General features: G+C 34.9%; 1 protein-coding gene across 1 annotated transcript in view; it reads left to right on the top strand.

Annotated features, from left to right (window-relative positions):
- Positions 1–11,867, top strand: part of DMD (dystrophin) — a 2,251,240-nt gene that overhangs the window by 1,526,270 nt on the left and 713,103 nt on the right. The gene's annotated exons all lie outside the window — the stretch shown is intronic.

Below are 11,867 nucleotides of genomic sequence, written 5' to 3'. Positions count from 1 at the left end.
AAAAAAAAAAAAAAAAAATACTTCTCTGACTAGAGTTTTAAAGAAGGATGGGGAGTGCAAACGGCTAACATGAAATCAGTGGTTCTCAACCCTGGCTGCACGTTAGAATCACTAGGGGGAGTTTAAAAAAAAATGCCAATACTTGGACTCCACCCCAAACCAGTTAAATCAGAGCCTTAATAGGGCCCAGACATTCATAGTTTTCAAAGCAGCCCACTTGATTCAAATGCACAGGTTTGTTCCGCTGAACTAGATAGAGCATCAGGAGGCTTTTAACCGAAGCAATCTAGGGAAGAGAGAGATGAATGATACAGAGGCCGGAAGAGCTATTAAGGAGGAATGACTCGGCATCTTCTTGGTTAAAGCATAAGAAAGAAAGAAGAATGAAGGATTATTTGCATGTTTCTCCTTCAGTGAGTAAGTAGAGGAACAGATGTGTTTCAGTGATTAGGGGAGAGGAAGAATGAAGTTGATGTAATCCAGTTTGGATACGTTGGCTATTTCATAGAGATTTAGTAGGTGTTTGGCGCTATGGATACAGAGTTCAAGAGATAATTCTTAGCTTAAAACACAGATTTTACTCTGATTATTTTAGAGATAGTAAATGAAGCAATATACATACATGAACTCACCAGAGAGAATATGTAAAGTGAAAACAAAAAGATCAAAGGCAGACCCCTAGGGAATAGCAACATTTAAGGAATGGGCCGAAGAGACTGACAGAAGATTCCAAGAAGGAATCTTCCATATTAATCAAAAGAGAAGGTTTCAAAGAGGGTTCGTCAATTGGCAAGTACTGAAGGGATATCTGAAAACATAAAGACTTTAGACTCTCTAATACTGTAGCAACTTTAAGGTCACTGCTATCATCTACAAAAGTAATTTCAGTGGCAAAAGCCAAAATGTAATGGTTTAGAAGGGTATGTGAGGTGTGGATGTGGAAACAGTAGGTATAGACTATTGCTTCTCAAAATGTAATCACCTGAAAAATCTTATTTTAAAATGCAGATTTTGATTCATTAGCTCTAGAAATTCTGCATTTCTAACAAGTTATCAGGTGATGCTGATGCTGCTTATACACAAACCATCCTTTAAGTAGCACTGGTATAAACCACTCTCCCACAAAGGAGGAAGACATAGCGTTTCCATCAGGGAGCATGGGTGGGGTGTAGGACCAAAGGAAATAATACTCTTTTGTCTTTTGTTTGGTTGGTTTTGGTTGTTTTCTTCTTAAAATAAACATGGTTGTAGACGGAGATTGAAGACATAGGAAGGGTAAAAAATGGAATCACTTCTCATAGAAGATGGAAGAGACTGGAACATTGAGTACAGCGAGGGAATTAGGCATGGGTAGGAGGGACACCTAAATCTGAAGAGAAGGAGGTAAGGAAGAATTGAAATACAGAAAAGTTCTGTCAGTAAACAATGTATGGAATTGTGCTTTTTAGCCATAGTTTCTGTTCAAGAAATTGTTTTCCATTTATTTTTATTTCTTAACTTATAGCTAGATGGAGTATGCTTGTAAAAATAAGAGTGAGGCCACTTTGTTTTTCAGGGTTAATTTCCATTTTCTGCACTCATCAAGTAAAAGTTTAAGTGGCAAGGTGTAGAGATGAAATTTAATATGTGCTAAGGGAGAAAAAAATGCTTTTTATTCTACATGATTTAAAAAATATATTCCAACAAATGCATCAAATTTGATGTGCAAATTTACAGTGATGAATGAGTTTTATTGTGTGCATTGCATGCTGGTGACATGGTAATAAATCTGTGGTGCTAGAATTATAATGGTCCCCTTTAGCTTCGCTTTTATGAACTCTTGCTGAACACTTTTGAGTTGTTAGTACTTTATTTGCTACATTTGGCACTTAATTAGTTAATGACTGAGATGCTGGACCGATGGATCATCTAATGATATGTTAGGCCTATATCACATCTAGTTAGTTTCTTTTCTGTGACTTGTAAGTGACCTAAGATGATAAACTGAAATATTTTTGCATAGATTTACATCAAGCTTTTCTCCTAACTTCGGGCTTTCATCTTAACCAATAGTTTCCAACACCCCCAAAAGAGAAGTCATTATGTTTTTTAAAAAAATTATTCATTTTAACACGATCAAATAATATCACATTTCAGCATTCACCTATTTAATTAATAAAACAACTTACATGTTTCATTATGACTGGATGTTGATATTTTTTCATAATCTATTATCCTCCAACCAGTGGTAAAAACCCAATCCTCCTTTCACCCAACTCATCTTTCCATATGGGAAGCAATACATACTTCCCTATGTTTTATTACCAAAACAGGAGAATGAGCTTTCTTTAGAAGGTTAACTCATTTTCTCTGTTAGAATATTCAGCATACTTTTAAGGAGGTAATCTGGTCTTTGACAGTCTATTGATTAGAAAATTAAGAGACCTGCCTAAATTCCATTTCCAACTCCTCTCCATACACATTGTGACTTTGAGCAAAACGTTTTGCCATTTCCACTCCTGTAAGTTCTGTTTAGTATCTTTAAACTTCCATATCCCACAGATGGTATTTTTTTCTTCATTGGAAAGTGGTGTTAGTGATTCAGAAAACTGCTTAAAGAATACACTGCTTAGTGTTTTCTGTGAGAGAACTTTTCTTTTTTTTTTTTTTTTTGAGACAGAGTCTCACTCTGTTGCCCAGGCTGGAGTGCAGTGGCGCGATCTCCGCTCACTGCAACCTCTGCCACCCGGGTTCAGGCGATTCTCCTGCCTCAGCCTCCCGAGTAGCTGAGATTACAGGTGCCTGCCACTGCGCCTGGCTAATTTTTGTATTTTTAGTAGAGACAGGGTTTCACCATCTTGGCCAGGCTGATCTTGAACTCCTGACCTCATGATCCATTCATTCACCTCGGCCTCCCAAAGTGCTGGGATTACAGGTGTGAGCCACCATGCCCAGCCAAGAGAACGTTTTATCTAACATTCTATTTTAAAATTTTTCAAATACACAGAAAGCTGAAAGAATTGTACAGTGAGTGCTCATGAACCCACTCTCTAGATTTTGTTGTAACACTTCATTTCTTTCTCTACCCGCCAACCCCTATTATTTTCTGATGCCCTTCAAAGTAAGTTGGTGACATCGGTTCCCTTTACCCCTAAGTTCTTCAACATGCATGTCATTAACCAGAGCTCAATATTTGTTCACATTTCTTTTGTTTGTTTGTTTGTGGCAAAATTTGTATAGACTAGAATGTGTAAATCTCATGTGTATTATGAAATGAGTTTCGATGAATGGGTATACCTGTGTGACACATGCCTCTCTTAAGACACAAAAAAATAGCCTTGGCCCAGACAGGAGGGAACATTTTTTAGGTTGGCTTGAGTTTCCTTTAACTGACATGTAGCATGACTGAATATATGACCATGAGATTGCCAACTTGAAATATACCAAAGGTCCATCCAGGGGAACAATATGGCTATTGATATGTCATTTGTTCATCTAGGCACTGGGCTGGGTGAGTTGTTCACAAAAACCTTGTAAGGTGAGCTTTCAGCTCTGACAGAAGCATCAAGAAACGTATTTCACAAACTGTTAGAGCTAGAAACATCTCCAGGGGTCATTCAACCTATCCTCCTTTGCTTTATGACTCAGGATTTAAGAAGCCCCAGAAAAGTCCAACAGTGTTACAAAAGTACATGATTGCCTATTTATGCTCCTATAATTGAGAGCTGGCTAGGGGTCAGGTACTTTTCTCAGTGCCTTGTGTACATTATTTCCTTTCATCTTCCTAGATTATTAATCTTCTTGTTATTAATATCCGCATAAAATAGATGAGTAAACAGTGTGAAAATAGCACTAAACTATTGATCTTTTCCATGTTCCAAACTAACCTTAAATGTTAGGCTAATACTATAAAATTTTAAAATTTAGTCATTTGTTCTGGGTCTGTCTTCCACGAACTTAACCAAAATGCTTGGCTGTTTCTGCATTCTAGCTTTTTGGGATTTAGAGAAAAAGCAACTTGGTCATCATAGTGGCCAGGATTTATTCATGTGCCAATAACTCCTTTCTGTTTTTAGCTTTTTGATCTGTTACATCTCAGATACTTTATTCTCTACTTGTAAAACAACCACATTCCTCCTCTTCTATATCTAAGGGGAAAAAATGCCCATTCATACTAACTACATGGTTAGCATATATGTTTCTTCCTCTTTGCGGGTTTGAGTTGAAACTTCTTTTGCAAAGCTTAACTATAGATAGGTCTTCCACAGAACCCTGTTTAAATGCCTTGTGGAAGTAGAAGGGACATATCTTAATATTCCTTATAATTTGTGTTATTATTTGGACTTTCCTCAGTTCTTTATATGTCTTTGTATGTCAAACATTGAGTTATGCTTATATTACTCTAGGTATAGTCGTGTCCTAGCTTTGTACAAGGTTACAATAACGGTGGTTTCCTTGTTTTCAGCTTCATTCTTGATCATGCCTAACTTTTTTTTATTGTTTTAGCCTCGGAGAACAGTCTATTGCTATTTCTACCTTTTTCCTGATCCCAACAAATAGTTTAGAAATCTTTGTCTTAACTGCAATTGGGATCATTTTTCATTTAGAGTTGCCCGCAGTTAAACATGTCTGTCACTCTTCACTCACTCAAATGACCTCAAAAGATTTACCTGCAATTTAAGCCTTTCAGCTTGGCATTTTCTACCTGGAACTCTGGCGTACTCTGTGGGATCAATGAGATCCATAGTGTGCACTCCCTAGCAGATCGTGAATGTTTGTTGATAACTATAATTCATTGTTTAGTCTTGCCCATACAGAGAAGCAATAGCACCTTGCTTTAGTACGATCCTTTTTATGCTTTTATTCATTATTGAATTTTATCTTAATAATTCCGTGGTTCTGCAGTTGTCATTATTTCAGTTTGGGAATTGAGGAAACTGAGATCGTGGCAAATCAACTTTTCCCATTTAAATCCGCTATGTCATCACTAATCCAGGGTTATGACCCAAGACTAACTGCTAGTCAAAGTTGCTTTCTAAAAATCTGTTACACAAACTTCTAATTCTCGTGCTATACAGTCAGTGCAGAAATTGCAACAGAACTGTTCTTTGTTCTGCAGCAATATATATTCAAAAGGTAATCATTTCTTGTGTATAAATAACATTCCTCCCTAAGAGAGATGTTGTGGGAATTTATATCAGTCAAGAATGTATATCAATAATTAAACATAGCTAGTTTAAAAAACTTGAAGTGAAAGATTGGTTCGTATTCAGTCAACTGAACTGTTTCTTTCTCTGCAATATTGTGGTTCTTGACATGATTGCTGAGTTTCCAATTTGACCCTTCTGGAGGTTCGTAAATCAGGACACATGCTGGGTCTCAGTCTGTCATCCTGAGTCTTAGCATTGGTTATTTATTTCCCTTTATTACCCAACATCTATTTACGGCACAAATCAGTGGAGAAGCTTTCCATGATGGACCTCTGTGAGAAAAAAAAAATGTGTACATTGGGTAGCTCTTCAATTACAAATATGCACAGATTGTCTGGGTTTATGTGCATATACTTTATTATTATTTCACTTTTATATGTCAGATGAATTTGGTGTAAATGTAAATCTAACAATATGGGCTCTAGTGGCCAAATACATTGCCATAATATATTTTTGATCTATCAATCTCCTGGGTGAAGTGTCGCAAGTGTGGTAAAATTCTGTAGTATAAACTGATGCTTAATTATGGACAATTACCAGGTCTATATGATGTCAGACTACCACACTGATCCACTTTTAAGATAACAGCTTCACTTGGATGATCTTCAGATTTTACATTTGCTTTCATTCCTCGACAAAATGAAATACATTTAAAACTTCTAAAATTGTCTTTTGTATATATTTCTGCAGGGTCTACTCTTGGGACTACTATAACAATCAATTGTACTGCTTTGTTTCTTTTATTAAATAGCAGAATGGCTGCTTGATTCATCTGTATGTGCTGATGTGTGTCTGTGAATCTAGTCCAGTTCACTGTCCAATAAGAATTTCTGAAATGTTCTTTGTCACATCAATGTACAGTCAAAATCGTATTGTGTTTGTAGCAGAATGATTGCATCTTTTATTATTCACAGCAGCCAAAATGACACATATTTCACAGGTGACACCTTTTTTAAAAAAGATGAATTGTCCAAAGTTGTATGTAGAATATATTTCACAAATCAAATTCCGTATTTAATAAATGGTGCTGGAAGAACTGGCTAGCCATATGCACAAGAGTGAATTTCTATAAATTGAATGCAGCTGTGTAAATAGCATCCAAATCAAGAAACATAATATAATATAACCAGAAGCTCAGGATGCCCCTTCATGTCTCTTCCAGTAATGAACATTTCGCAAGGGTGACTGTTATCCTTACTTCAAAAGTTTTCTATTTTTCCTGTTTTTGTGTATTATGTAAAGGAATCGAACAGTCATATCTACTTGTATGTGGCTGTATTTTTCCCCTCAGCAGTACGTTTGTGAGATTCATCCATATTATTGTATGTAGTTGTGGATTGTTCACTTTTCTTGCTGAATAATGTTCTATTGATACCACAATGTATTTACACATGTTGATATAGATGAGAAATTGGATAGTTTCCAACACGAGGAAATTGCTATCAATAATTCTGCAATCCATAGCCATGCTACCAACAGTCTAGTACATGGTTTTTGGTGACTATATTAATAACTTATGCATTTCTGTTGGATATACACCTGGGAGTGGAATTACAACTCAAATAATATTCATTTTAAAAATTTTATTTCATTTTTAGTTGACAACTATATTATGGGGTACATTGTGATGTTTCAATCCATATATATACACTGTGGAATAATCAAATCAGGCTAATTAGCATATCTATCACCTCAAATACTTATCATTTTTGTGGTGAGAATATTTAAAATCCTCCTTTTTAGCTATTTTGAAATATACTATATGACAATATTAGCTATAGTTCCTGTGCTGAGCAAAAGAACACCAGAACTTATTCCTCCTGTCTAACTGGAACTTTGTACCCATTGATCAACGTCTCTCATTTTTCCGTCCACTCACCACTGCAGCTTTTGATCACCACCATAATACTCTCTATTTCTATGAGTTCAACTTTTTTAGATTCCACATACAAATGAGATTATATGATATGTGTCTCTCTGTGCCAAGTTTATTTCACTTAACCTAATGTCCTCCCAGCTCATCCGTATTATTCCAAATGACAGAATTTCCTGGCTTTTTAAAATAATTTTTTTTATTTTTAATTTTTTGGGGTACATAGTAGGTGTATATATTTATGGGGTATATGAAGTGTTTTGATATAGGCATATAATGTGAAACAAGCACATCATGGAGAATGAGGTATCCATCCCCTCAAGCATTTATCCTTTGTGCTGCAAGCAATGTAATTGTACTTTTAGTTACTTTTTAATGTACAATTAAATTATTATTGACTACAGTCCCCCTTTTGCACTATCAAATACTAGGTCTTACTCGTTCTTTCTAACTATTTTTTGTAGCCGCTAACAATCCCCACCTATCCCCTACCCCCACACTACCCTTTGTAGCCTCTGGTAACCATCCTTTTATTCTGTCTCCATGAGTTCAATAGTTTTAACTTTTAGATCCCACAAATAAGCGAGAACATGCAATGATTTTTGTTCTGTGACTGGCTTATTTCATTTAATGTAATGACCTCCAGTTCCATCCAAGATGTTGCAAATGATAGGATATAATTCTTTTTTATTGCTAAATGGTACTGCATCGTTTATATGAGCCACATTTTCTTTATCCATTAGCATGTTGATGGACAGTTAGCTTGCTTCCAAATCTTGCCTGCTGTGAACGGTGCTACAACAATATGAGAGTGCAGATAGCTCTTCAATATACTCCCTTCTTTTCTTTTGAGTATGTACCCAGAAGTGGGATTTCTGGAACATATGGTCATTCTATTTTTATTATTTTGAGGAACATTCATACTGTCTTTATGGAGGCTGTTACTAATTCACAATACTACCAAAAGTGGATAAGGTTTCCTTATTCTCTATATCCTCATCAACACTTGTTATCTTTCATCTTTTTGATAATAGCCAATCCAAAAGGTATGAGGTGATATCTCATTGTGATTTTAATTTGCATTTTTTGATGATTAGAGATGTTGAGTATTATACATATATATATATATGCTGTTCGTCTTCTTTTGAAAATGTCTATTCATATTTTTGCCCTTTTTTATTAGGGTTATTTGTTTTCTTGTTATTGAGTAGCTTCAGTTCCTTGTATATTTTGGATATTAGCACCTTATCTAATATATGATTTGCAAATATCTTCTCCCAATCTGTGGGTTGCCTCTTTATTCTATTAATTGTTTCCTTTGCTGTGCAAAGCTTTTTAGTTTGATGCAATCTTACCTATTTTTGTTTTGATTGTGTTTGGGGGTCATATGCAAGAAACCACTGCCTAGACCAATGTCATGGAGCTCTTCTGTTATGTTTTTGTAGTTTTTAGTTTCAGGTATTACATTTAAGGCTTTAATCCATTTTGAGTTGATTCTTGTATAAGGGGTGAGATAAGGGTCCAGTTTTATTCTTCTGTATGTGAACATTCAGTTTTCCCAATACCTTTTATTGAAGAGACTGTCCTTTCCCTATTGTGCATTCTTGTTACCTTTGTCAAAAATCAATTGATCAAAGGTGTGTAGGTTTGTTTTAGTCCTCTTTGTCTTATTCCATTGGGCTGTTTCTAGATACTTGCCATGCTGTTTTGATTATTATAGCTTTGTAATACATTTTGAAATCCAATAGTGAGATACTTCCAACTTTATTCTTTTTAGTAAAGGCAGCTTTGGCTATCCAGGGTCTTTTGTGGTTCCATGCAAATTTTAGGATTAAAAAAAAATTCTATAAAGAATGATATGCAGATTTTGTTAGTATTGTGTTGAATCTTTAGATTGCTTTATGTAGTATGGACATTTCAACAATATTAATTTTTCCAATTTATGAACATAGAAATCTTTCCATTTGTTTGTATCATCTTCAATTTCTTTTGTCAGTGTTTTATAGTTTCAACATACAGATCTTTCACTTTCTTGGTTAAATTCACTCCAGATATTTTTTCATGCTATTATAAGTGAGATTGTTTCCTTAATTTGTATTTTAGACAGTTTGTTGTTACTGTACAAACAATAACAATTGTTATTGCTACTGATTTTTGTAAGTTGATTTTGTATCCTGCAACTTTACTAACGTGTGTATGAATTCTGGCAGTTTTCAGTGGAGTCCTTAGGATTTTCTGTATAAGATTATGTCATCAGCAAGAAGGGGCAATTTTACTTCATCCTTTTCAGTTTGGTTGCCTTTTATTTCTTTCTCCTGCCTAATTGCTCTGGCTAGGACTCCCAGTAGTAAGTTAAACAAGGGTGGGGAGAGTGGGCGTTTTTGTCTTGCTCCTGATCTTAGAGAAAATGCCTTCTGCGTTTTACTGTTGTGCATGATGTTAGCTGTGGGCTTGTGATTTATGGCTTCTATTCTTTTGAAGAACATTTCTTCTATATCTAATTTGCTAAGAGTTTTTCTCATGAAAGGATGTTGAATTTTGTCAAATGCTCTTTCTGCGTTTATTAAAATGATCATGTGGTTTTTGTACTTCATTTTGTTATATGTTGAATCACATTTATTAATTTGCATATATTGAAACAACCTTCTATCCCAGGGATAAATCCCTCTTGGTCATGGTGAATAATCCTTGTAATAAACTATTAAATACGGTTCACTAGTATTCCATTGAGAATTTTTGCATCTAATTTCATTCATGATATTGGCCTATAGTTTTCTTTCCTTGTAGTCTCTTTGTCTGGCTTTGGCATCAGGGTATTGCTGGCCTTGTAAAATAAATTTGGACGAATGCCTTCCTCTTTAGTTTTCCAAAAGAGTTTGAGAAAGATTTGTATTAGGTCTTCTTTAAATGTTTGTAGAATTCTCCCATGAAGCCATCTGATCTTGCGCTTTCCTTTGATGTGAGAACTTTTAAATACTGATGCAATCTCCTTAACTGTTTCCTTAACTGTTATTGGTCTTTTCAGACTTCCAATTTTCATTATTCAGTTTTGGTAGATTATGTATTTCTAAGAATTCATCCATTTCTGTTAGGGTGTCCAATTTGTTGGTATATAATTGTTCATCGTAGTCTCTTACGATCCTTTGTATTTCTGTGTTATCAGTCATAATGTCTTCTCTTTGATTTCTGATTTGATTTATTTGAGCCTGCTCTCTTCGTTCTTTGTCTAGCTAAGGATTTGTCAATGTTGTTTAGCTTTTCAAAACACCAACTCTTAGTTTTATTGATTTTTTTCTATTGTTTCTCTAGTCTGTTTCATTTATTTCTGCTCTGATCTTTGTTATTTTCTTCTTTCTGCTAACTTTGGGCTTAATTCATTCTTCTTTTTGTAGTTTCCTGAGGCATAATGTTAGGTATTTCATTTGAGATATTTCTTCTTTTTTGATGTAGGAATTTATTGATATGAACTTCCCTCTTAGCACTGCTTTTGCTACACCCAGAAGTTTTTCTATGTTATGTTTTCATTTCTGTTTGTCTCAAGATTTTTAAAAAATTTCCTCTTTAATTTCTTCTTTTGACCCATTAGTTGTTTAGGAGCATATTGTTTAGTTTCCACATATTTCTTAATTTTATATGATTTCTCATGTTATTGATTTCTAATTTTATATTGTGGTCAGAAAAGATACATGATATGATTTTGGTTTTCTTAAATTTGTTGAGACTTGTTTGTGACCTAACATATGATCTATCCTGGAGAATGTTACATGTGTACTTGAGAAGAATCTGTATTTTCCTACTGTTCAGGGCACAATGTTCTGTATATGTCTGTTAGGTCCATTTGGTCTAAAATGTCGTTCAAGTCTGATGTTTTCTTATGAATTTTTCTGTCTATTGCTTAAAGTGGAATATTGAAATTGCCTGCTATTATTATGTTATAGGCTATGTTTCCCTTCAGATCCCTTAATGTTTGCTTTATATATTTAGGTGCTCTGATTTGGGATGCATATATACTTATACTTGTTATGTCCTCTTGATGAAATAACCTTTATCAATATATAATGACCTTCTTTGTCACTTTGAACAGATTTGACCTAAAGATTATTTTGTCTAAAATAAATGTAACTACCCTGCTCTCTTTTTGTTCTCATGTACATGGAGTATCTTTTTTCATCCCTTTACTTTCAGTCTATGCATGTCCTTTAAGGTGAAATGAGCCATTTGTAGGCAGCACATATTTGAGTCTTGTTTTTCGTTGTTGTCGTTAATCCACTCAACCACTCTATGCCTTTTGATTGGAGAATTTAATCTATTTACATTCAAAATAATGATGAACGGGTAAGGACTTACTAGTGTCATTTTGTTAATTGTTTCCTGGTTGTCTTACAGATTCTTTGTTCCTTTCTTCCTCTATTGCTGTCTTCCTTTGTGTTTCGATGGTTTTGTGTAGTAGTAAACTTTGGGTCTTTTGTTTTTATCACTCATGTATGTATTATAAGCTTGTGCTTTGGGGATACACTGAGGCTTACATAAAACATTTTATAAGCTGATAACAACTTAAATTTGATTGTGTGCACATACTCAACACTTTTACTCTCCCTCCTCCCACATTTTATGTTTCTAACATCACAACTTCCTTTTTTTTTTTTTAATTTAAGTTCTAGGGTACATGTGCACAACATGCAGGTTTGTTACATATGTATACATGTGCCGTGTTGGTATGCTGCACCCATTAACTCGTCATTTACATTAGGTATACCTCCTAATGCTATCCCTCCCCCCTCCCCTCACCCCACGACAGTCCCCGG

This window comes from Hylobates moloch, unplaced genomic scaffold (assembly GCF_009828535.3).
Source record: "Hylobates moloch isolate HMO894 unplaced genomic scaffold, HMol_V3 SCAFFOLD_7, whole genome shotgun sequence".
NCBI classification, from domain to species: Eukaryota; Metazoa; Chordata; class Mammalia; order Primates; family Hylobatidae; genus Hylobates; species Hylobates moloch.
The sequence above is the reverse complement of the archived record's forward strand: the minus strand, read 5'-3'. Positions and strand labels throughout refer to the sequence as shown.